Raw genomic sequence first — 24,019 nt, 5'->3', positions numbered from 1 at the left:
TGGACAGACCAAGAGGATTGGGATTCGAGTTAAGAATCTCTACAAGCTGAACGTAGATGAATGTGCTGCATTGAGTTCCAAAGCAGAGTTGGTGCAAAGCCAAGATATTGGCGAGCTATGGCATAGAAGATTGGGCCACTTGCACCATGGGGCCTTGAAGATCATGCAACAGATTTCTACTGGACTTCCCAAGGGTAAACTAGAGCAAGTGGATACATGCAAAGGTTGTACCTTTGGTAAGTATGCAAAATATTCATTTCAGGATCGAGACAATCAAGCTGGAGCAATCCTGGAGTGAGTTCATACAGATGTGTATGGACCATTCTCGACAGCCTCCACAACTAAACAAAGGTACTACGTTATTTTCATTGATGATTTTTCTCGTAGATGTTGGATCTAATTCATGCAGAAGAAGGATCAAACCTTCTCAAGGTTTTGTGAGTTCAAAGCCTTGGTTGAGAAAGAATCTGGAAAGAAATAAGGGCCTTACGAAGTGACAATGGTGGAGAATATGTCTCTCAACAATTTAAGGACTTCTGTGCAGCAGAAGGAATTAAACGGGAGTTGACGACACCCCATAAGCCACAGCAAAATGGGGTGGCCGAAAGGAAGAACAAAACGATTGTGGGAGTAGCTCGGGCGATGCTGCATGACCAAGGCCTACCACTTCATTTGTGGGCTGAGGCATGCAATACAAAAATATACTTGCATAATAGAAGTTCGCATCGTATACTGGGAATGAAGACACCAGAGGAGGCTTTATCTGGGAAGAGACCAGATGTGAGTCACTTTAAGATCTTTAGCTCATCGGTATTTTTCCATGTGACCAAAGATGCCCGGAAGAAGCTAGAGCCAACAGCTAAGTTGGGGATACTTGTGGGGTGCACAGATACACCCCACAAATATCAGGTGTTCTTGCCTACCAGTCAGAGGACAGTGGTACGAAGAGATCTAAAGTTCAATGAGCAGAAGGGCATGCGAGTTTCCCTTGAGAGGGAGCTCAAGTTGCATGCAGAGGAGGAACTTTTGGTTCCTAAGGAGGAGGAGCCTCAGACTAATGCAGAGCAGCCGCATGCAGAGGATCCAGGAGTGGAGACATCCACTCATGCAGAGTCTTCCAGAGATTTGCGGAAACGGTTGAGGGAAGCTGACAGATTGATGATGGATGCGAGAGAGAATGTGGGACAACCATCTTCTCAGAGCAGACAGAGGAGGTCACCTGAGCGGTACACTGGTTACATGGCCCTGGTTGGGGAATGTATAGAGACCGAACCATATTCCTTCAAGGAAGCAGTGCAACAACAACTTTGGGTTGATGTTATGGTCGAGTATGACTCCATAGTTCAAAACAATGTTTGGGATGTTGTTCCAAGACAGAAGGACAAGTCAGTGGTGAGTTCTCGATGGATTTACAAGGTAAAGCAAGCAGCTGATGGGAGTGTGGAGAAACATAAGGCAAGGTTCATTGCCCGTGGTTTCTCACAGGTCGAGGGGATCGACTATGATGAGACTTTTTCTCCTGTAGCAAGGTACTCATCTATCAGATCAATGTTGGCACTATCAGCACAGATGGGTTGGAAGATCCATCAGATGGATGTGAAGACTGCATTCCTCAATGACAAGATTGAGGAAGAGGTGTACATAGAGCAGCCAGAAGGTTTTGAGACCTTTAATCATGAATCACATGTGTGTTGACTCAAGAGAGCTTTGTACAGGCGGAAGCAAGCACCTCGTGCTTGGTACACCAGGATCGACAACTATTTCACCGGGTTGGGCTTCACAAAGAGTGAAGCGGATGCGAACCTTTACCACATCATGGTAGAAGGTAAGCCATTGATCATTATTCTTTATGTTGATGATCTGATATTGACAAGTGATGATCAATTGATCAAGTCTTGCAAGGAGGACCTTGCAAGAGAGTTCGAGATGAAAGACATGGGTCTCATGCACTACTTTCTAGGCATGGAAGTGTGGCAAAAGGATGGGGAAGTGTTTGTGTCTCAAGGCAAGTATGCCAATGAGATACTCAAGAGAATCCACATGGAGAAGTGCAAGCCCATGCAAACTCCTCTAGCAGGTAACTGGAGGAAGGAGGATGCTACTTCAAGTGAGGTAGTAGTTTCTACTGTTTATCGGTAGTTTGTGGGTTCATTGATGTATTTAGTGAACACACGACCAAATTTGTGCTTTGCAGTGAACCAGTTGAGTCAAGCTATGGTTCAGCCTACCAAGTTGTTTTGGAAGGCAACGAAGCATGTGCTAAGATACCTCATAGGCACATCTCAATATGGATTATGGTATAAACAGACAGAGGGAGTGAAGCTTCAAGGTTTCACAGATGCAGATTGGGCATGGATTCCATCAGATCGGAAGAGCATTTTAGGAGGAATTTTCAACCTTGGTTCAGCTGCATTTTCTTGGTACAGTAGGAAATAGAGGTCAGTTGCACTTAGCTCAACAGAGGCTGAATACATGGTTTCCAGTTAGGCAGCATGTGAGGCCATTTGGATGCGGAAAATTCTAGTTGGATTGTTTGATCAGAGGATAGATCCAACTGTGATCTATTGCGATTATGAGAGTTGTATCAAACTCTCCGAGAATCGAGTATTTCATGACAGGTCCAAGCACATCGATATCCGGTATCATCATCTTCGAGACTATGTGGTGAAGAGGATCATGTTGTTGTAGTATGTTTCGACCGAGGAGTAGGATGTAGATATTTTGACTAAGGCATTGTCAAAATACAAATTCGAGTTCCATAGAGATAGGATCAGGGTGACAAATAATCCCTTTCTTGTTGAGAGGGAGTGTTGAAAATAGCAACAAGAAATGCTAAATATAGAAGTGCTAAAAATAGCATTGCTATAAATAGCATTTTGGGATACATTCCAATTTTAGTTAGTCCCTAAACTAAAATTGAGAATTAAAATTTGAATTTGATCTTAGCAGTTATTTGAAAAATAATTAATTAATTCATCTTGAGTTAATTAGTTGGAGAAAATCAAACATGAAATCTATGTGAAGACATGCAACAATTATCCCTTTGATTGAGGAAGTTATCCCTTAATTAAGGAGATCAGGATGAGTTGTAATTAGTTAGCTTAGTTAACTGAGTTAAGTCCAGTTAGATTAGTTCCAACAGTTTGTGGAACTGATTGTGAGTTTAGTTAGTTAATGCATGCATGCATGTAACTAGTGTACTTCAAATAACTGAATATTCTCTCATAAATAACTCATGCATGTCAGTTCATTCAGAGACCCAATTGAGATCAGAGGATGGGACAGTGTACTATCAATTGCAGGAATATTCCCTTGAGGATATCTCTTGCATGTAGAAGGAATTCATTCCTTGATGATTGTGCTGTTATTTCTGAGTTTGGTGAGTTGTGTGAGAAGTGAATTCACATAGGTGGCAACCAGAGGACCCGGGAGAAACTACGCAAGGAAATTGGAGGCTTGGAGGACTGAAGGAAAGCATATGTTGCGTCTATTCAGTCTATGAGCAGCATTGAGGGATTGTACTGAGAGCTGGATAGCTTGTGAGCTAAAGCTTTGTGTAATCCAGAGATATTTTCCACTTATATGATAATATAGATTGCGGGGTTTTTAGCTAAGGCTTTCCCTAGGGTATTCTTTTGTGTTCATGTGTGATTGATTTCTCATTCTCTGTTATATGTGTTCTATTTGATCTTTCTCAAAATCGATTAAGCGTCCACAAGTTTATTTGTAGAAGTAAATCAAGTATTTTGCTTTAGTATATTGCATTATCAGGTGATCTATAGTGAGAATTTCTACATTAGCAGTGGCTAACCATGGTCTCCTTAAGATGAGTGGATAGCCATTAAACTTGGTTTTGGGCTAGAGGAAAAGGAAGTATGTGGGATACTCCCATGAGCTAATAGATATCGTTACAACAATGATAGTTTTTTGGTGCTTTGTGGATGTATGAGCAAGTTGCGACACAATAGTGGTCTTTCTTAGAGATCCTTGGAATTTAAGTTTAAACATGATTTCCTTGGTGATGATATTGATTCCAACTCCCAAATCAATGAGATTGTTTGGAACTGCAATGTCATTTATGTGCACATCTACTACCAGGCTTCCAGGATCTAGATATTTGCGGATGATTACTCTCCCAAGCATTATATCGGCTAGTTTCCCTATGACATTGATAGTAGGGGCATCCCTTCTCTTTCTTCTGGGCCTTCTAAGAGATTCCTCTTTAATGAACATGTTATATATAGGAACATATTTGATGTCTTAGAGGAGAGGAAGTTTGACAGATTCTTCAATTCTCCCAAAAGTTTAGCTTCTTCTAGGGTGTGTGCTTTTTGTGTTGTCAACCTTTCAGGATAGGGAGGTTTATTTTGGGTGACCTGCGATACAAAATCCTCCTCTTCCTTGGGATTTTCAATTGGAAAAGGTGGATATAAATTTAGAAGGACCTTCCCTAACTTAAGGTTGATCGCCTATATTTCTATAGCATAAGTTTGGTAGGCATAGATTGGCTAATCCTACTTATTATTGGGACTTGGATTTAGTTGGGCAGGCATATAGGGCTGATTTGGAGGAATGTTATGGGGTACTTGTTGTTACTAAGGACGGGGCACCAAAGTAGGTGGTTTGGCCACCTAAGGTCTCCATCCTTATGATCGATTATCCCATTGAAAAGGCTAATTAGGCAATAGCTAGAAGGGAGGAACAACAGTTTGAGGACAATATATCCAAGGAGTGGGCATAGGTCAGGGTGAAGGATTAGGAGGGAACCATGGTTTATAGTGAGTATTATAATTAGTATTGAAAGGAGAAGGGAAGTTTGGCATTTCCTTAGAGCTCGTGGCATCATTTGCTTAACAAAGTTGAACTGTTCCATGTTTCCTTCTGCTCCTTGGTACATAGGCTTTAGAGCTAGAAAAGATTGACATTTATTAGTGGAATAGTTTTTCTCGCATAAGAAAATATAAATTTTTATTACAACTTTTTTCAAGATTTTGATTGTGCCTAGAGGAGCTTTATAGTCTAGAGAGGGATATTGTTTTGTAACATTATATTAAAAAAATAGAATGATATTTACATTAAAAATAAAAAAATGTTAATAACAAAAAACACTTTCAATATTAAACATAAATATTAATAATAAAAACCTTTCAATGTCAACCATAATTAGAATACTTCAATGCCCACCATAAATAGCATATTTTTACATTAACTTCATCTATAAAGAGAGAGAAATTAATTAATAATACAATATTTCTAATTTGCTTTCTACTTTTCCGTATGAGGTTTTTCCCATTAACTATTTATAAAATTTACACGTGACACTTAAAATAATATTGGTATTATACTCCTTCCATGCTCAACATAGAGTTTACATGTGATATTAAAAAAATATATTAATAGGAAAATATTTAGTGTTAATCATAAATAAAATATTTCAATTTCCATATAAGTAACATAATTTTATATCAACTTAATATATACATAAATAAAGAAAATGAAGAAACTTTTTTATTTTATTTTACTTTATCCAATATCAACTTTATATATATATATATATATATATATATATATATATATATATATATATATAAAATGATCATAAATAAAATATTACAATACTCACTTTATATAGTATAATTTTATATTTTGTAAAGAGAGAAAAATAATTCAAAGTAAAATTAATGTTGTCATCTAAATTAAACCCATAATAAGCATCAAAACACTTCATCATACATCTCACATTACTAAAATTTTAAAAATAATAATAAAAGTTAATTAAACAATAACTTTATTTTAAATTGTCAACCTAGTTGAGATCAAGGGATAGAGACACATATTGTGTTTTTTGCCATGGCGACTTCAAATCTTCGGAGACATGTTCTACTTGGTGAAAGTTGTGAAAAAAAATTGTATTAATATATACACCAACATAGATACATCTCAACTACTACGGATCTAACATGAGACTTCAAATCTTCGGAGACATGTTCTACTTGGTGAAAGTTGTGAAAAAAAATTGTATTAATATATACACCAACATAGATACATCTCAACTACTACGGATCTAACATGAGGCGAGAGGGATCAAATTTCTTTACGTTCAAACTTCTTTAGAGTGCAAAATACAATGTGTTATTTTTTATTATTTAAAATGTATTTTTGAATGCTAAATAGAGAATATATAGGACCAAATAAACATTTTAACCATAAAAACTTATTTTTTTCATGGTATATACATAATCTTTTTAAATGATATATAATATATACTTAATTTACTTTAAAATATTTTACATTACATGTACATCGAGACACTTTATCATACAAATGAAAATGGTTTTTTATAATTAATATATTTTTAAATATATGTTAATATTAATTCTTAATTTTTTTTTTTATATATAGATATATATATGAAGTTGATATAGACATAAATTAGTTAACATAGATCCTTACACATCTCCCTCATATTGGGTTGTAGAATGAGCCTCTGGGCTCAATTAACTATGGAGATTAACTATGAATACTACTAAGAATATTCTAGAAAATTCAGTGGAGGGTAAATATGCATGGTTCACCCAATAATTGTTTAAGCTGAAAGAGTGTCTATTTTGGAATAATCTTCTACAATTTTAATTTAACTATGAATAATTATTAAGCAGATGGTAGATATTTAACATTTGAGGAATATTTTAGAATATTCACAATAGTATACACAAATCAAAAGCTGAGATTTATCTCCAAAGTAGTTATGCCATTTTTCCCCATTCAATTAAATTGATTAATTTAAAAAAATGTCATATGAAATGAGCTATGGTTTTTTGGGCATGTGGTATTGTTAAACCATGGTATTCGCCTTGTAACAAAACTTATTTATAGATTAAGAATCTCCATGGTAATGTAGTGATAACTTATATATTAATTTTTATTTATTTATTAATAATAATAATTTAAAATTAAGTTATAATTTAGTGAGTTTTTATTGCAAAATTAAATAAAAAAATGCATCTTTCTCATAAACAATTTTAAATGTCTGGTCAATAAAAAATAACAAAAACTTAAAAGTGATATTGGGATGAGTGTAAACATCTAAATGTTGGATCGATTAATAATAAAAGGTTAAAAGTAATAAACAAAATAATAAAATTCAATTTGTTATATTTTGATTTTGTTATTAGCTCGTGAATAGGCTTGGGAAAACTTATATATATAAAGATGTGAAATTTATATAATATAAGTAGTATTATTAAGAACCAGTGTAGATTCATTTTAATAAAAGATCCAAGCTATGAGAGCAAGCAAAGTGGCTAACAATAATAGAGGAAAAATAGTACATGACTCTTTTAAGTTTTTCATTATTGTATTTCTTTGACATGATTGACTGAAAATATAGGCTTCATATTTAACAACCAATTCGGTTTTTCAACTTAGATACTTTCTTAAGCACAATACAATCAGATCAAATTTAAGAGAGAAGGGGTGGGAGAGAGAGGGTGAGAGCCTGACAGATTTGGAGGGCAGAGAGAGAGAAAGAAAGAGAAAGAGTTTGTAATGTGGGAGGGCGGGAGGGTGGGAGAGAGAGGGAGAGACAAGAATGAAGAGAGAGAGGAGGGGAGATAGAGAAGGAGAGAGAGAGATGGAGTTAGATGAGGAGAGAGAGGGAGGAAAGAACAAAGACATAAAGAGATAGAGGTGGAGATAGAGAGGGAGAGACAAGAGAGAGATGGAGACAGAGTGAGGGAGAGAGGAAAGGAGGAAAGAGAGAGGAGAGGAGAGGAGAGAGATAGGGGGAGAAGGGGAAGAGATAGATAGAGAGACATAAAGATGGAGGGGAGAGAGAGAAGGAGAGAGAAAGGGAGATAGTGATAGAGCTGGAGGGAAGAGAGATAGAGTGATTGTTAGGTCCCTATAATACTAGCGATTCACCCATTACTATTGTCATTGTAGCCCTTATTGTTATTGTTGTGCCCCTATTGTCCCCACATTGTTATTATTGTGCCCTATAGAAGTCCACTATTATTATTTTTGTTATGTCGGCTTTGATTATATTGTGAACCCTTATACTTCTATATATAGAAAGAAGGTTTTGTCATTTGTAGCATCCAAGAATTGTTCATTTGTGTAATGTAAAGGAGGTTTCCCCCTCAAAGAGGCTCATTTTGAAGTCGTTGATCTATCTTTTCTATCTTTTTGTGAGCTGGTTTCATAACAGTGATGCGGGGGAGAGATAGAGGAAGGTGGGAGATAAAGGGAGAGAGAGGACTTGAGAGAGAGAGAGATGGAGTTGGAGGGGGAGAGAGAGGTATGGAGGAAGAAAGTGATAGAGGGAGAAATATGGAGAGAGAGGGAGTGACAAGGGGGAGAGAGAGAGAGAGAGAGAGAAGGGGAAGAGAGAGAGGCAGAGGAAGAGAGATAGATAGATAGATATGTAGAGACAATGTGTATGTTTGGGAGGTGAGATACATAGAGGGAATAAGAAAGAGACACATAGATGAAAATATAGATATTAGATAGTATTATATAACTAGCCTAGATCCATCTTAACCCCAAATCTATCAAGTGCCGATAGGATCAAATCTCTCAAGGTGTAAACCTTTCCTCAAGTTTTGAAAAAAAAAGGTTGTTTGCACCTCGAGAGATTTGATCCCTCTCGGTGCTTTATAGATTCGGGGTTAATATGGATAGGTTGGTAAATCTTAATGAATATGTACACACACACTCTCTGTAGTTTGTAATTTTTCATTGTTTAAATTATATTCTTGAATTCTATATAGAGTACATAAACTTGTAAGTACAAAACAAGTTTGTTAAATTTTAGGGAAAATTGACAAAAAAAGATAATACCAATAGTGAGACTACTTCAAACATTTTAACCATAAAGTTTTTTTTTCAATTGTTTTATATGATATATACCTAATTTATTCTTAAATAATATATAATATATACATTGTTGACATTAAAAGATTTTACATAACATATGCATTGACTATATTGTCCACATTAAAATGGTTTCTTTTGTTATTAATATATTTTTAAGTATTTGTCCCCTATGGAGGGTGCACAGAGGGAGAGACTTATTTTATTTCTGATCAAAAGGATGGGGGCGCCGATGATGATATAATTCTAGGGGATCAGGATCCTACTTCTTTGTGCAAATAGGAGTTGGTAAATAAAGATGTATCTTTGGGTATGTTGAAGTGTGTGTATGAATCAACATCTTTTGACACCCACAAGGAACTCCTTTAGTTCTCAACAATACTCTGCAAATTACTTTGGTTGATTTTCCTCCTATAGGTTGGACCAAGGTTGTGAGAAAGAGAGGAAAGAAAAGTAGCTCTAAAGACCCTCCCCAAGTCTAGTGATTATATTGAGCTTGTCAAATACATGGTAGTTTCTTCTTTTTGGTCTATGAAATCCATAGTTTGTCAATGTTCTTAGATGGACAACTACTACAACAATGCAATTCTATTTTTTTGGATAATAGAAAATATTAATTTACAAAAAAATATTTTTAAGTATATGCCAATATTAATTCTGTTTTTCCAAAGAAAATAAACCTTTATTTTCATGAGAATAGAATATACATGTTATTATCCACCAAGTTAGACCCAAAAACCAACATTACATTAGAAAGACGCACAACTTAGCTTTACCACCAAAAAAAACGCACAACTTAGCGTTGTAGCACAAATATTGAGGCATCATCATCTGTGATAAACTCACTACATAACAAAAAGGGGAAGGTAACACGCAGATTACATGCTAATCTACATAGCAAAGCAACTGATGAGGCCACCCTAACATTCACAACCAAAAAGAGAGACCTTTACATGCTAATATACATAGCTAAGTAACCGATGAGACCACCCTAACATTCACAACCAAAAAGAGAGACCTTCCACAGTTTAAGAGAGCCTTGTATAGTCCCTCTAGAAATAGATTGACTTTCCTCCCAACAATGTTATATCAATATTACATAATTTTTTTGTATATTGATTATTCATACTTTAATTTTACTTCTAATTACTTTGTGGAAATCAAAATATTTTATTTATTATTGAGAATTAGTGGAATGTTTTAACTATATTAGGTTGTAATATCAACAACAAATAGAATGATCATAGTGAGGTTGAGATTATTGAGGTTTTATAATACTTTTAATCAAAACTAACTTAAAAACCCATATTCATTTTTGTTTTTTGTTATAGCTAATATTGTTTTTCTATTTAGAAAAAAATAATTTATTTTTTAAAGGTACATGTGTTAACTCTACATTGAGCACAAAGACGGAATCACACATCACCCTCATACTGAATTCTCCGTTCGCACAATCTGTGCTTTCCATGCAATAACTAAAAATGTATATATATAGAAGAAAAAGATCTTATTCCATGGATATATACTTTCTACTTCCCAACAAAAAAATATATATATATATATATATATATATATATATATATATATACTTATACTTTCTACTTCCCAAAAAAACATATATATATATATGTATGTATGACTTGAACATACACACATATGAAACTACATAGATTTAAGTCTAGATCTATTAAACAACAAAGTGGATCAAATTTTTACATATCATTAATGTTTAATTGATAATTTGCTTTGTAAAAATAATAATCTAATTATTTATTTATTTATGCACACTCTTAGTATTATTTGTCTAAACTTTCTATCCCCGAAGATGGGTGAAGTGTTCACCCAAAAAGTGTATCACTTGTCTAAGCCTTTTGTCCCTGAAGATGGGTGAAGTATACAGTGTTCCAAAAACTCTTATCATCCAGTTTTACATTGTAAACAGAATTACATTACATTTTAGATAATTTGATCACTCTCCACTCACAAATCCAAACTTAAACTTAAGATTTTTTCTACAAAGGTTACAAATTTGCTCGGAAAATTATTTTTTACCAGTTATTTTTTTTTTAATGTGATCGTATGAGTGTTTGAATTGTTTTTTAATGATGGAAATAGAAAATTTGGTTGGAAAATTATTTTTTACTCGTTAATTTTTTTTTAATGTGATCGTATGAGTGTTTGAATTGTTTTTTATGATGGAAATAGAATCAGCACCATCAAAAACTTCCTTGGCACCCAAAATCTTGAAGTTTGACAACTATAATCAAAATTTCCCAAAATTTCTACAAAATTTGACAAAAATCATGCCAATTTCTACTAATTTTTAGACAAATTTATGGTCTTACGCTAATCTTAAACTTAATATAAATCTTAAATAAATGTTTTACTCTGTAGAAAAAAACGTTTAAATTACTTCATTGTTATCTGTAAGATTCCGTGTAGCATTCCATTTACAGGCTGGAAACTTATAACATGACAAATAAATTTATTGCAAATTTATCTTCTACCGAAAAGTTTATTGTACTTCCACCACCTTTTCACGTAATCCAATCTCTAAAGACCCAGTATATATTGCAATCAATACAACACTGTTTCGCTGACCGAACTGATTTTACTTGTTTTCCCCTGCGGCACCTTGGATTGCGCCCGGGAAGAGATTACGGACTCGATTCATCGCCACTGGCCGGTTAGTTGGCCGGGGCCCTGTAACTGCGCTGGCGTAGAGAGCACGTCACTGTCACCGACACTGACACACATTCCGTTACACTTTGCAGCTTCTGCAATACCCATTACACATATATGTACTGTCCGTGTGCGCAGACACACAGGATACGCGATCGTCCTTACTGTCGCCTCTTCATTTAATACCGTTACTATTTCAGCAGAAAACCCTACCTTTTCCACTTTCTCTTACATGTATTCTGCTCTCCTTCGCCCCACGCTGTGTAAGAACAGGTGAATGGATAGCCGACCATCATGAGTCATGACTCATGACTGCTGGCTTCACCAACCTCAGGCAGCCTGCACTGCAATGGACGCAAACCTGGAAGATGGTGATTCGTATACTGATGCTAAGCTGACAGGCTTGGAAAACGTGATAATCATTACAGCCATCATCCATTGCCTGATGTCTAAACCGTGGACGGTTTTCCGGTATATTTTGAGGGTTAATTGGTCTATAATCTAGTAGAGTTTTGCTGGAATTATATTGAACTCTTAGTGCGTGGAGCGCAGAATCAATATATAGAATTAAAAGTATATTTTAAATCAGGAGGATTAAGATTTAACCCAAAAAATTAGTCAGTGAAAATTTTTAAAATTTATAATAGTTAAATAATGGGTATTTTATAGGTGGTATTTTAAACCATTAAATTTAAGATTTTGTCAAAATAGTATTGTCTAAACATATTAAGTTTTAGAATCTTTGGTGCTATCTTTTTGGGTTAAATCTTAATTTTTATTTTTTAAAATGGATTTTTGACTATATATGGTTTCAACATCATGCAAAAACCCAATAAGATACTTAGATTGTGAAAAATTTACAAGTCAAACTTGTGATTCTAAAAAATATATACACAAATTAGACAAATTAGATTGGATAATATGTAGAAAAACCCTCTAAAACATCATATATAATAAATTTATAACCTTTCCAAAAATTATACAACAATATTTTGGTAACTTAACATCTCCATCAAAGAAATAAATGACAACTTAACACCTTCATCAAAGAAATAAATAACAAATGAAGTTTTTGAAAATGTCTGATTCAAATCATATTTACCAAATTTAGCCCTATTGCCTCCCAAATATCTGGATATTAGTTAGTTCAATTTTGTTTGTATATTAAATGAGTTATTTTTATTTATTTTTAATAAAATACACATTAAAAAAATTAATTATTTCTATGTTAAAAAGTTATAGAAATCAATAATAAAATTGCAGCTGCACAAAAATTACTAGTTCAGTATTAAAAAATTGAATAGAAAGGTAAGTTTTTTATTTTAAAATTACAAAAGCTTTAAAACACATTTCATTCATTTATGTAACTCTTTTACCCAGTTGGACCCAGTTGGATGATAAAACAAGGATCATTTTTATAGAATTTAATTAGAGGGGTTCATTTTCTATAGTGCACCATATGTTTCTTGTTAAATAAATTTCCATCAAATAGAAATAATGATTCCTGTAAAGATAGTGATTGAGATATAAATTTATTGGTACTTGGAGATTAATTATAACCTATTTTTAATATCCATTACCTCATTTTTTATATTGAACTCCAACATTGAGCTTTTGTTAATCATATTATTAAATTTTAATTTTATAAATTTTTCCAATCTGTAATACTAATAAATTTGGTGCATTTTGTTTCTCATTATTTCTTGATCATATTAACTAGAAATAATGATTAGTGTAGAGATATTGATTGAGACATAAATTTCCTGGTACATGGAAATTAATTAACACTTATTTTTTATGTCTATTATTTCATTCGTTACATTAGTCTCCAACTTTGAGCTTTTGCTACTCATATTATTAAATTTTAATTTTACATATTTTTCCAATTTGTAATACTAATAAATTTGATGCATTTTGTTCTTCATTATTATTTATCATGTTGGAGATATGTAAACATGACTATTCTTACTAGGAAAAGATTTAATGAATTTTCTTTGACATTTTCAATATAATTATCATTTATATCAATTTTTTAAAATTTTGAAAAATAAATATGTAAGTACCTGTAAGATATATATTCTTAAAAAAACATAATGATTTTTTTTGAAAATTTTCAATATAATCATAGTTTATTTCAAAATTTTAAAATTTTGAATAAAACAAAACTATATGAATTTTTGTAAGATATATATTTTCGATTTTTGGGTTTAAGGTAAATTATTTTTGATTGGCTAAGAGCTTAATTGCGCAAGATCCAGAGGTATCTGGCAGGAGTGAAATCGTGCCCCCTTACAGATCACCATTGGATTATTCAAGGTTGGGTGGTTTTCCTTGAATAAGGGTGATGAGTCAACATGCATTCCCTGATAACAACTAGAGATAATTGTCGTCACTGCTGATTCTTTGAATAATGGTGATGAGTCAACATGCATTCCGTGATAACAACTAGAGATAATTGTGGTCACTACTAATTCGATAACTAAATTAAAATAAATAGAAATAAAATTCGATAATTGTAATTCAAACTGAAATTTCAGTGTTACAATTTGAACGTCAATGTTAACAGTACAATTTGAATAATGGGTTGCCAAGATTACAAATTGAAAAATTTCCTTTACCAAAAGGAGCATTTTACCACGTCAGATGATAACGACTTTGAATATGTATTTTATGTTATAGAATCAATTAAGGGCGATGACCAACCTGTACTAATCGTCAGAAAGTGCTGGAATTTGCTGAGTATTTGGCAGGTCGAGATGGCATGCGGGATCTGCTTGTTCTTATAATACAAATAGAATTTGGTATTGCAGGGGAAAAATAATTGAGGTAGAGTCTTAGAAAAGGCTATGTGCACTGTATATCGAATATAATGATTGGTCTTTTAGAGTGAAAGAAATTTAACTCCAACAATGCTCTGTTGTGTGATGGGAATGAATAAAACAAAGCGGATTAATGATGGTCTGTTAGAAATTGAAATAATGTTTGGTTTTTTCAGGAGGGGTCACGGGATGTGGGAGGGTTGTCCGAAGCAACAGTCGCCGATTCCGAAAGTCTCGGGGACGAGGCGTTACAAGTCAGCTTGTACCAAGATTTTCGCAGACTGTCACTCAGATTTTGAGAATAAGAATCGAGCGCCCGTAATAATGATCTTTTGTTATCAATTCATGAATTGAGTTAGGGTTCTCTGACCACGCCAGACCAACAGTAAGAGTAGGACCCATCTCTTCCCAAAGGGAAAAACCGTTAAATGCTCCCATATGTAAAACACCAACAAATTGATCAGAAGACTCAGATTTGTGAACGGCTCCCTCAGAGGGAGACCGTATATGCATCAGCGGAGCTGCTTAACTCAGATTCTTCAGATTCCATTCCAGGCTCCACCTGATCATGGGGTTAGCACTGCAACTTTTGAAAATTTTCTGGATATATTTTTCGATCAAATTTGTTTAGAATTTTGTGAAAATTTATTGAACTCATAAATTTTATCGATCAATTTTAAACGATTTTCATACTTTAAATTTTTTTTGAAAACTGATTTCATTTATCTATTAAAAATAAATTTTAAACCACAACCAAAAAAAATACAACTCAACAAAATTGGAGTTGTCTTTAAAAGATTTTTTGGAAGTTTTTTCCGCGGGTTTTTCCGGTCAAAATCCGGCAGCAATTTATTGAAATCGCAAGTTTGATAGCTAATTTCTGCACAATCAAAGCTTCCCAGGGGTTTTTCAGGGTGCTGAATCCAAATATGCAGTTAAAAAACCATTTTAAATAATAAAAATCAAGATTAACCTCAATTTTTTCCGCCAAATTCCTCAGCTAAATTTCCAAAAAATCCACTAAAAACAACTCCAACAAAATTTGTTTCATTTAACAACCAAAAAAAATGCAAACACAACCAAATTTGTTTCACTAATTAGACATATCGTTAACGGGATGCACCAATCAGTTTCTTTTACATTTTGAGTTACCCTACTATAACAAATTGGAAAATTATAATATATATATATATTTTTTTTTTTTTTCTTCTAATTATTAAATATTTTTATCTTATTATAATAAAATAGAAAAATATTTTATTTTATATATATATATATATTCTAATTATTAAATATTATATATATATATATATATATTATATCTATTTTAATTATTAAATGTTTTTGATAATTATTACATGTAATTTTTTTTTTTAAATTTTGTAGAGAATTTTTGGATTTTGTTTTTTAAGCTTAATATTATTTTTTGGAATTTTCTTTGTAAGTTTGGTAGGACTACATCTTCATCATGTCCAATATATTACATAAGAGTATCTTAACAAAGCACCTGATCAAAGTGTATCAAAAACCCAATGGACTAGATTTTTTAGAATTTCAATTATCAAATTTAAAAAAAAAAATAAAACATATAATTGTCATCATATATATATATATATATATGTGGGTGGTCTTTGAAACCATTTTGATAAACATAGAAAATTATTCTTTTTTTTTATTAATTTGATGAAACACTTTGAAGAGCAAATTGGAATTTTATTATACAGTATTTTTCTGTAGAATTATAGCCTCAAAGGTTAGTTTAATTGGTTGAGTTTTTGTAGTTAAAGATCTTTTCTATTAAGAAATCAGAAGTTCAATTCTCTTGACACTTAGATGAATTTGTATTTATTTTTGTTTAATAATTTATTTAAATTATTAACATTATAATTAAATAAAAATATGTTACATGATTAATATGATTAATATTATAGTTAAAATTACAATCAGAGAAAACTTAAACTACTTAATGAAAAAATAATAAACATATATATATTTTTCCAATTAAAAATTTATTTATAATATTTAAAACTTTATTAATATTTTAGATTCTAAAAAAACTCTTACCTATACTTCATTTCCCGAAAATTATAATATAAAATTAAATAATTTCAAATTGCTCTATATCAAAATTTCATTAACTAAAACATTTCATTTTTATTTTATAATAAAATTGATTTTTTTTTAAATATACATTGAGCAAAAAGATAAATAAAAATAAATAAAAAAATATTATATAATATAACATAAGTTATTCATATTACATAGTATAGTACTAACATAAGTTCTTCATATGACATAAAGAAGTGCATATGTTTAGACATATTTTCCTAAGACACATCACAATATTAGACAGCTCCAAGATAATTGAGGGCAGTTCATTTTAGGTTTGGTGTTATCGTTGGAGTTGTAAATCAAAATGCATTTTATTTTAGTTGTTAAAAAGTTCTGGGCGAATCTTAAGATATTTCGAATTTTGGTTTAAGAATTAAGTTTATGAAAAAAGAAATTTTAAATTAATCTTTTTATTATTTAGTTTTTTTAAATAGATATAATTTTTATTAAGTTTGTGATTTTTTATTATATAAATTATATTTTTAATTATATAAATTGATTTTTTTGAGATATATGAATTGTGTAAATTATATAATAATTCTAACAAATTTTTATTAAATTTTAAACAAAAATAATTATAAAACATAAATATATAAAAAATTTCATTAAATATTTAAATATGAAATTAATAAAAAACAATTTTATCAAAATAATAGGAAATAAACATCATAAATCTTTCTACAAATATCATATTATACCTGCAACAAAGTGATTAGATGTAAGCCTTTTAAAACAGACCTCACTTTGTTACTCCATGTCTTAATCCACATCAATATGTGGTAGTCTACTTGTTATATGTTTTGAAGTTATATTTTACTCCATGTCTTAATCCACATCAATATAGGGTAGTCTACTTGTTATATGTTTTTTTTTTTTTTTTTTTTTCTTAGGGCGAAAAAAGCAAAATCATATTATATAAGATATATAAAAAGACATATTAGTACATTTGCTTGTAATTCTGTATATGACCAGTAAGGTTTGGATCATTTGAAGAGCTAATAGAAGTGGGAAGCATAATCCCAAAAAGCGGCAAGACAAATTTGCCAAGAGAAACGACAACTCAAAACACTGTCATCCAGATTCAAAAATTTACATTGTTCATAGAAATGACATAGGAGAAAAGTTCCGGAGAAGGGAAGCATTACATAGTAAAATTCACATGATACATCATCATTTTTAAACAAAATCGGAGGGATCATAAGACAAAAGAGAAGTAAACCAGTGCATTCCTGAGATTCAGCTTTAATGATATTAGGAAAATTTTCCCTTCAGAAGTTACCTTGATAAATCAAAAACCTGGAGCCGATTGAAGACCTCCTTTCACAACAAGTCTACCTGTTGGTTTTGAGCCCTGTTGATGTGATGAATTGAACTTCCTTCCATCCTTTCCCAGAAAAACCTGATCCTGTCCATCCATCTTACAAGGTGAGGCTTGAAAATATTATTTTTCCCTGATACATAATCCACCATTACTTTTGAATCTCCAAAAATTGAGACAGTCTGAATGTTTAGAAAAAAGCAAAAGGCCGAGAGCCATCGCCTCAGCTTCGCTGTTGGAGCCCATTCCCCCATTCCAATGGATGAGAAATTGATTATTTTCGTTCATTATAATATGCACTCCACAGCCACAGGAACCTTTCTGTTGTGCTCCGTCAAAATATGATCTTGGCAACATTGAGTAGTCCTGTGCATGATCTTTACAGCCTTCCTTTTTTTGCTTGTGAGGCGTTTAAGAGAGTCATAGAAAGATACAATATTGGTAAAGATTTTCAAGAATAAAACTTTTATGTCATTGAAAATAACATTGTTTTTCTATTTCCAAATGCTCCCAAGAATGATAATAATTAACTACCTCCATAATCTTTTGCTCACTTCACTAGAAACGCTTCGAGAAATATGAGGGATTCCATAACAAATCTAATCAATATATAGTAGTCTACTTGTTATATGTTTTGAGGTTATTTTTTCCTTTCTAATTTATTCGGAATCTAACCAAAAAAAATGGTTGAAATCCCTAATTTGAATTGTGAAAAAATAATTGAAAGCATAAGTTTGAATTGTAAAGTATCTGCGTACAATTTGATAAAAAAATATTAGACTAAATTTCTTCCCAAAAAAAAATTGTATAATAATTATACAACGCCATCAATATTGTTAAGGCTCTGTATATTTTCAGAGCAGGGATCAGTGACTGAGTGAGTAAGGATGGGATCGCCATCTTTGATTGGCGTGGGCCCACGAAATCACCGGATGACACTCCATATCTCGACCTCTTAACTGGAAAAGCACGGCACTGTCTCCTCTACCAGTCACCTTTTCTTCCGCATTCAATCCATCGGATTTGATGTCAGGTGAAAAATTTATATATCAGCTCGTTAGGTTTCCCCACAAATTTGCCACTTTTCTGTGAATGTTTCCCCAAAAGTAGCCAAGAAAAAATGGTGGCTCTGACATATTCTATATATTGTTCATTGAACTCGACCATTCTATCAGAAGGGGGTGTTACGGGTATGAACTCCAGGGATTTAGTAGAGGGGAAAAATTTGGGCGTACGAATGTCGATCCACAGAAGGAAGATTTCATCATCTCTGTGTACTGTCTTCGTGAAAATAAATGGAGTCTTGCGGTTACAGGCAGATGTTGAAGACAGAGCAGGGGCCTGTGTGGCAAAAACAGTCATGGCCTTCCAAGGACACACACGTTCCAGGCAAGTGAATATCAATACGGACGTGGGTTTTCAGAGAGGTTGGTAGAATGGTGGCATTGATTGGAATTTGGAAAGCGGAGTTTGCGCAGGAGGTCTCTGTTGATTGCGTTGTTGTCATAAATTTTCAGATGGCAGTGCGATGGTACGATGCGACGGTAAAGTTAAGCAACAGCGTAGTCTAACGTGTTTGTTTTTTTTTTCCCTTTTTTTCTCAAGCCGCAGCTGATTCAACTGATAGGAGAAAGGGTCAAAGACTTGGTTGGGGCTTCAACCAATTAGATTACAATGTGATGGTAAAGTTAAGTAAAGGGATTTTTTTTGGTTTTTTTTTTTTTTTCCTCAGGCCTCATGTGCAACTGATTTAACTGATAAGAAAGTTGCACTTGCTCCTCATAACACAGAGTCAAAGACTTAATAAAGGCTTCAACGAACTAGAGTAACTATAATTTAATGTGTTATTCTTCGGTCTTTTTTTGATATATCTTTTTCATTATTTTTGTTTAAATATTTTATTAGAAATAGTTGGAATGGTAAATTTAAGTTATGAAATATAATAATATATATAATTTGAATGCCTTAAAAATTTTGTATGAGACTAGATTTATTTACAATTACAATTTAAATAATAAAAAATGTAATATTTCAAAAACTTTACTCACATATTTCTATGAAAAAGGTAAAAAAAATCTAATATTTTGACTCTACTTAAAAATAAGGTAAAAGCAATTTTTACTGCTATGTCTTTGACACTGCAAAGTCAACAAACTAGAAGCACAAATTCCCACAAATTTATGATACAAGTAATTTCCCACTAACTCATGGTTAAATAAAGGATGTGGTTTTTGAATTGTCATGGATATTTTATTGTAACGGTTAGAATAGGGCTTATAATGTTATGAAGATATTAGATTATGTAAATTATTTCTTTGGATCTTAGAGTAATTCTTAGTAGCTTAGAGATTAAATTTATAAAAAAATGAAATTGAAATTAAAATAAAAGAACAAAGGAAATGAGCATTCTATTCATACAATAAATATAAAAGGTCAAGAAAATGTTTTCAGTAGTAATCACATAGGAAAAAGATTTGTCGATGAGTTTTGAACCCAGTGTGGTTCATCGTCAGGACAAGATGAACCACACTGGATGGTTCGAAACACGTCGACAAATATTTTTCCTGTTTGATTACTACCAGAAACATTTTCTTAACATTCAATATGGATCACAGAAGTCTGAATTCAGAAAAATACAAAATGTATCTCGGGGAACCCAAAATGAAAGAAAACTTAGTTAGAAGACAAGGTCTACACTTTGTTCTTAGTTCTTCAATTATGATATGCTAATACAAAGAAAGGGGCACTCACTATAGATTTTCCTATGACATTTTGGCTACTACAAAATTTACTTCCTCCTCTATTTTGATCTCAAATCCCATTCCTAGATTCTTTACTAAACTATGGGACATGTACAATGCTAAAGAATGGAACCCCTTGACCTATCAACCTAGTGTTTAAGATAATTTGATATCCATCTAGGGTTAGATCATTTGCATGCCTTAACACTCAATAAATAATAAGGTTTAGACTTTCGAGAATCTTCTTAAAAGCTCTACTGATGAAAACTTTGACTAAACTGAGAGGGGGGGTGAATCAGTTTAGTACATTCATGGACTTCAATTCTATTTCATTTAAACTTAATAATTGAACCACTAAATGAACAGATTTACATATAATGACCAGCAGATTGAATATGTGAAAAAGAAGTAATAATCAAACCAAAACCGCATCAACACATAATAACAACACATATTGACACCAAATATATGTGGAAACCCATAAAGGGAGAAAACCACGATTTTATTATTGTTGTGATGCAAAGGAAAACTCCTACTCCTTATTACATCTGATTTTCTGTAGGCTCCAACCTACAAGAGGCTGCTACCTCAATTTGTCTGCATGCTACAACCTGAAAGGAAGGTCCAACTCCCATATGTTTTTTGTTGGCTACAACCCATAGGAGGCTCCTACCTCAAAAGGCTCCAACCTGATGTTTATCAAACCACTACTTGAAAGGAGACTACAATCCCTTGATGCAAACAAGAAACAACAATGTGTTGGTTTACCTGGTCATAAATTCTACATATCTCCATCTTCATTTCTGCCTTTGCTTCCCTTCAAATCTACTTCACATTAGCTTCATATGTGCTAGGCAACTAATGCATAATACCTCAATTAGCTCTCACACATTCTCCCACTCTCTAACACCTTTCTTCTAAAAATAATATCTTTTATAAAGAAAGTTTGCTGGCTGTTTGTATCCCACATAGGAATATGAAGTGAACAAGCTTGACTCTTTTCCTTCCACTCATTCGTTCCCAAACTCTTCATATCTTAAATATTATAACACAAAAATAAATAATTCATCCAATATTAATTTCAGCCACATGTAATGATTAAATGCATCAACCTAATGCCCACATCATGTAAAATTATAGGAATAACATATGAGTATGTATTCCTCCTGATCAATAACAACATTTATCATTGAGGTATCACAACAATCTTTGCAACATTTTTTCCTTTGCCTTGGACTTGCATCACAACATCTTCATGTCAATGTCTCAACAACCTTTCTATCATGGAGTCTTCCTTGCCTTTTCGGTCATGGAGTCTTACCGTGCCTTTGTTGTCATGGAGTCTTGCCTTTGCCTTTCATCACAACAATTCAGTGCAATCAACAATTTCACATCACAATAAATTCTTCAATATAGCAATCTCTGCAACATTATCAAAACATTTCAATGTATCACAACTCGTCCTCCTTCTGCTCCTTTGCATTATTGATCTTGTTCATTAGTGTATACATTGCCTTGTTGTTTCTCCTTTACCTATTGTCGCTCCTTCATTATTCCTTGTTGCTGCTCCTTCATTGTTCCTTGTTGTTTCTCCCTTTCCTATTGCTTCTCCTTCATTGTTCCTTGTTGATGCTCCTGTTGTGATGTTGTCATCAACCATAACTTACTGCTATGTCTTGATCATAAGCATACATGCTTTCTGTTGATCCTTTAACACTCCTTGCCTTGCTGCTACTTTGTTGCTCCTTTTCATGTTGCTTCTCCTTCATTGTTCCTTGTTGCTGCTCTTATTATGTTGCTGTCATCAAGCATAACTTGCTTCTTTGTCTTGATCATAACCATACATGATTGTTGTTGATCCTTTATTACTCATTGCCTTACTGCTACTTTGTTGCTCCTTTGCCATGTTGTTGCTTCTCTGCCATCAATGACAATAATGCCATCAATCTCCTCCTTTGGCATTGATGGAAAGACACTGAGCCTCCATGTGCACATCTAACCTCTGCTTACCTCCTCCTTTGACATCAATGGCAAGGGGGTTGCTTAGGAAACTTCCCAGTTTTCTTTAATGTTAGCACAACCTACACAATTAAGATGTTGAAGAGATTGATTTGGGTTTCCTTTCACATTGATTTTGTCATCCCTCAAATCATACTTATTTTGTTTCTTACGTGGTTCTAAATCACTATAAGAATTGCTAGCCCCAAATCTCTAATCAAGGTTATGCATATTTACATACCTATTCAAACAAAAATGGGTGAGATTTCGATCCAGTGTTGTATTCTAAAGATATTTACAAGCCTGAAGCTTCATAACCTTAAAATGGGAACAAGAATTAATGATAGACTTCAAATTTATCAAATATGTATAAGACATATCTAAAAGTGTCAAGTTGAACAATCTTTGTAGGGCCAACATCCCTTATGATCCAATTGAAGTGCACGACATCAAAATCAATAACTCGATGGAAAGGCATGCAACAGTTGCATCATCCAAGTAATCATCGTTAAGTAAGCTATATAAAGAGGCATCAAGTGAGTGAAAATGTGGACAATCCATGTCTGCTTGAGATAAAACACCACATCCTTTCAACTGCATTTTTGTCATTTGAAGAACTATAATTTCAAGTTTAGCCAGATGGGCACATATTCCTAAGTTGAGTGAGAAAATCCCAACAAGAGAAAATGAGGCTCTCTCTAGGTGATCACAACCATCTAAATGGAATTTTTGCGGTCTTGGACATGCTAGTTGAAGGCTAGTCAGTCCTAGGCAACCAGTAAGAGAGAGTGTGCAATGATATGTTGTTTAAGTTCACATTTGTGAGGCTCTCAAAACTATCAAGAATAAGAGTAATGAGCATCAGACAACCACCACCATCCCTAGTGACCTCACAAATTGAGTCATTCAATGATTCACACCTTGTCAAATCAACTTCAGAAAAACAAAGGCATTGTAACATTATAGTTGTCACACACTACTGCTTCTAGAGAACCGGTTTCTCAAGCGCAGTTGATGTAGTAGAAACTAAATTAAGAATTGGGCAACTTGATATTTATAGATACCATATTGAGACTACACATTAGGGGATTTTCGAGGTCTAAAATGGGCCTCCTAAGGAAATTATAAAATAATAGTTGAAATAATAAAATAAGATTAGATTACATCATCAAATTTTAGAGAGAAAAAATACAAAACTATTTTTTCAACTCGTATTTTCAACTTATCTCCATATGGGTTTACTCAAATTTCGAGAGGAAACACTTGTTGGATGCAGACTTTGATTCATCATCCAAGGAGTACCCATGTTGCATACTTTTGATGGACCTTGCTACATGAAAAATGAGAAATACATGAAAAACGTGAATGCAATCACATTTTTTTCATGTATTTCTCATTTTTTGTGTAGTAGGGTCCATCGAAAGTATGCAACATGGGTACTCCTTGGATGAGGAATTAAATTTTGCATCCAATGA

General features: G+C 32.9%; 1 pseudogene; it reads right to left on the bottom strand.

Moving 5' to 3' along the window:
* LOC149165346 (uncharacterized) overlaps positions 1 to 24,019 on the bottom strand; it is a 118,624-nt pseudogene that overhangs the window by 90,448 nt on the left and 4,157 nt on the right.

The sequence above is a fragment of the Pinus tabuliformis genome, chromosome 5_1, assembly GCF_031772625.1.
Source record: "Pinus tabuliformis cultivar Carrire ecotype Pingquan chromosome 5_1, CPIR1, whole genome shotgun sequence".
Lineage (NCBI taxonomy): Eukaryota > Viridiplantae > Streptophyta > Pinopsida > Pinales > Pinaceae > Pinus > Pinus tabuliformis.
The sequence above is the reverse complement of the archived record's forward strand: the minus strand, read 5'-3'. Positions and strand labels throughout refer to the sequence as shown.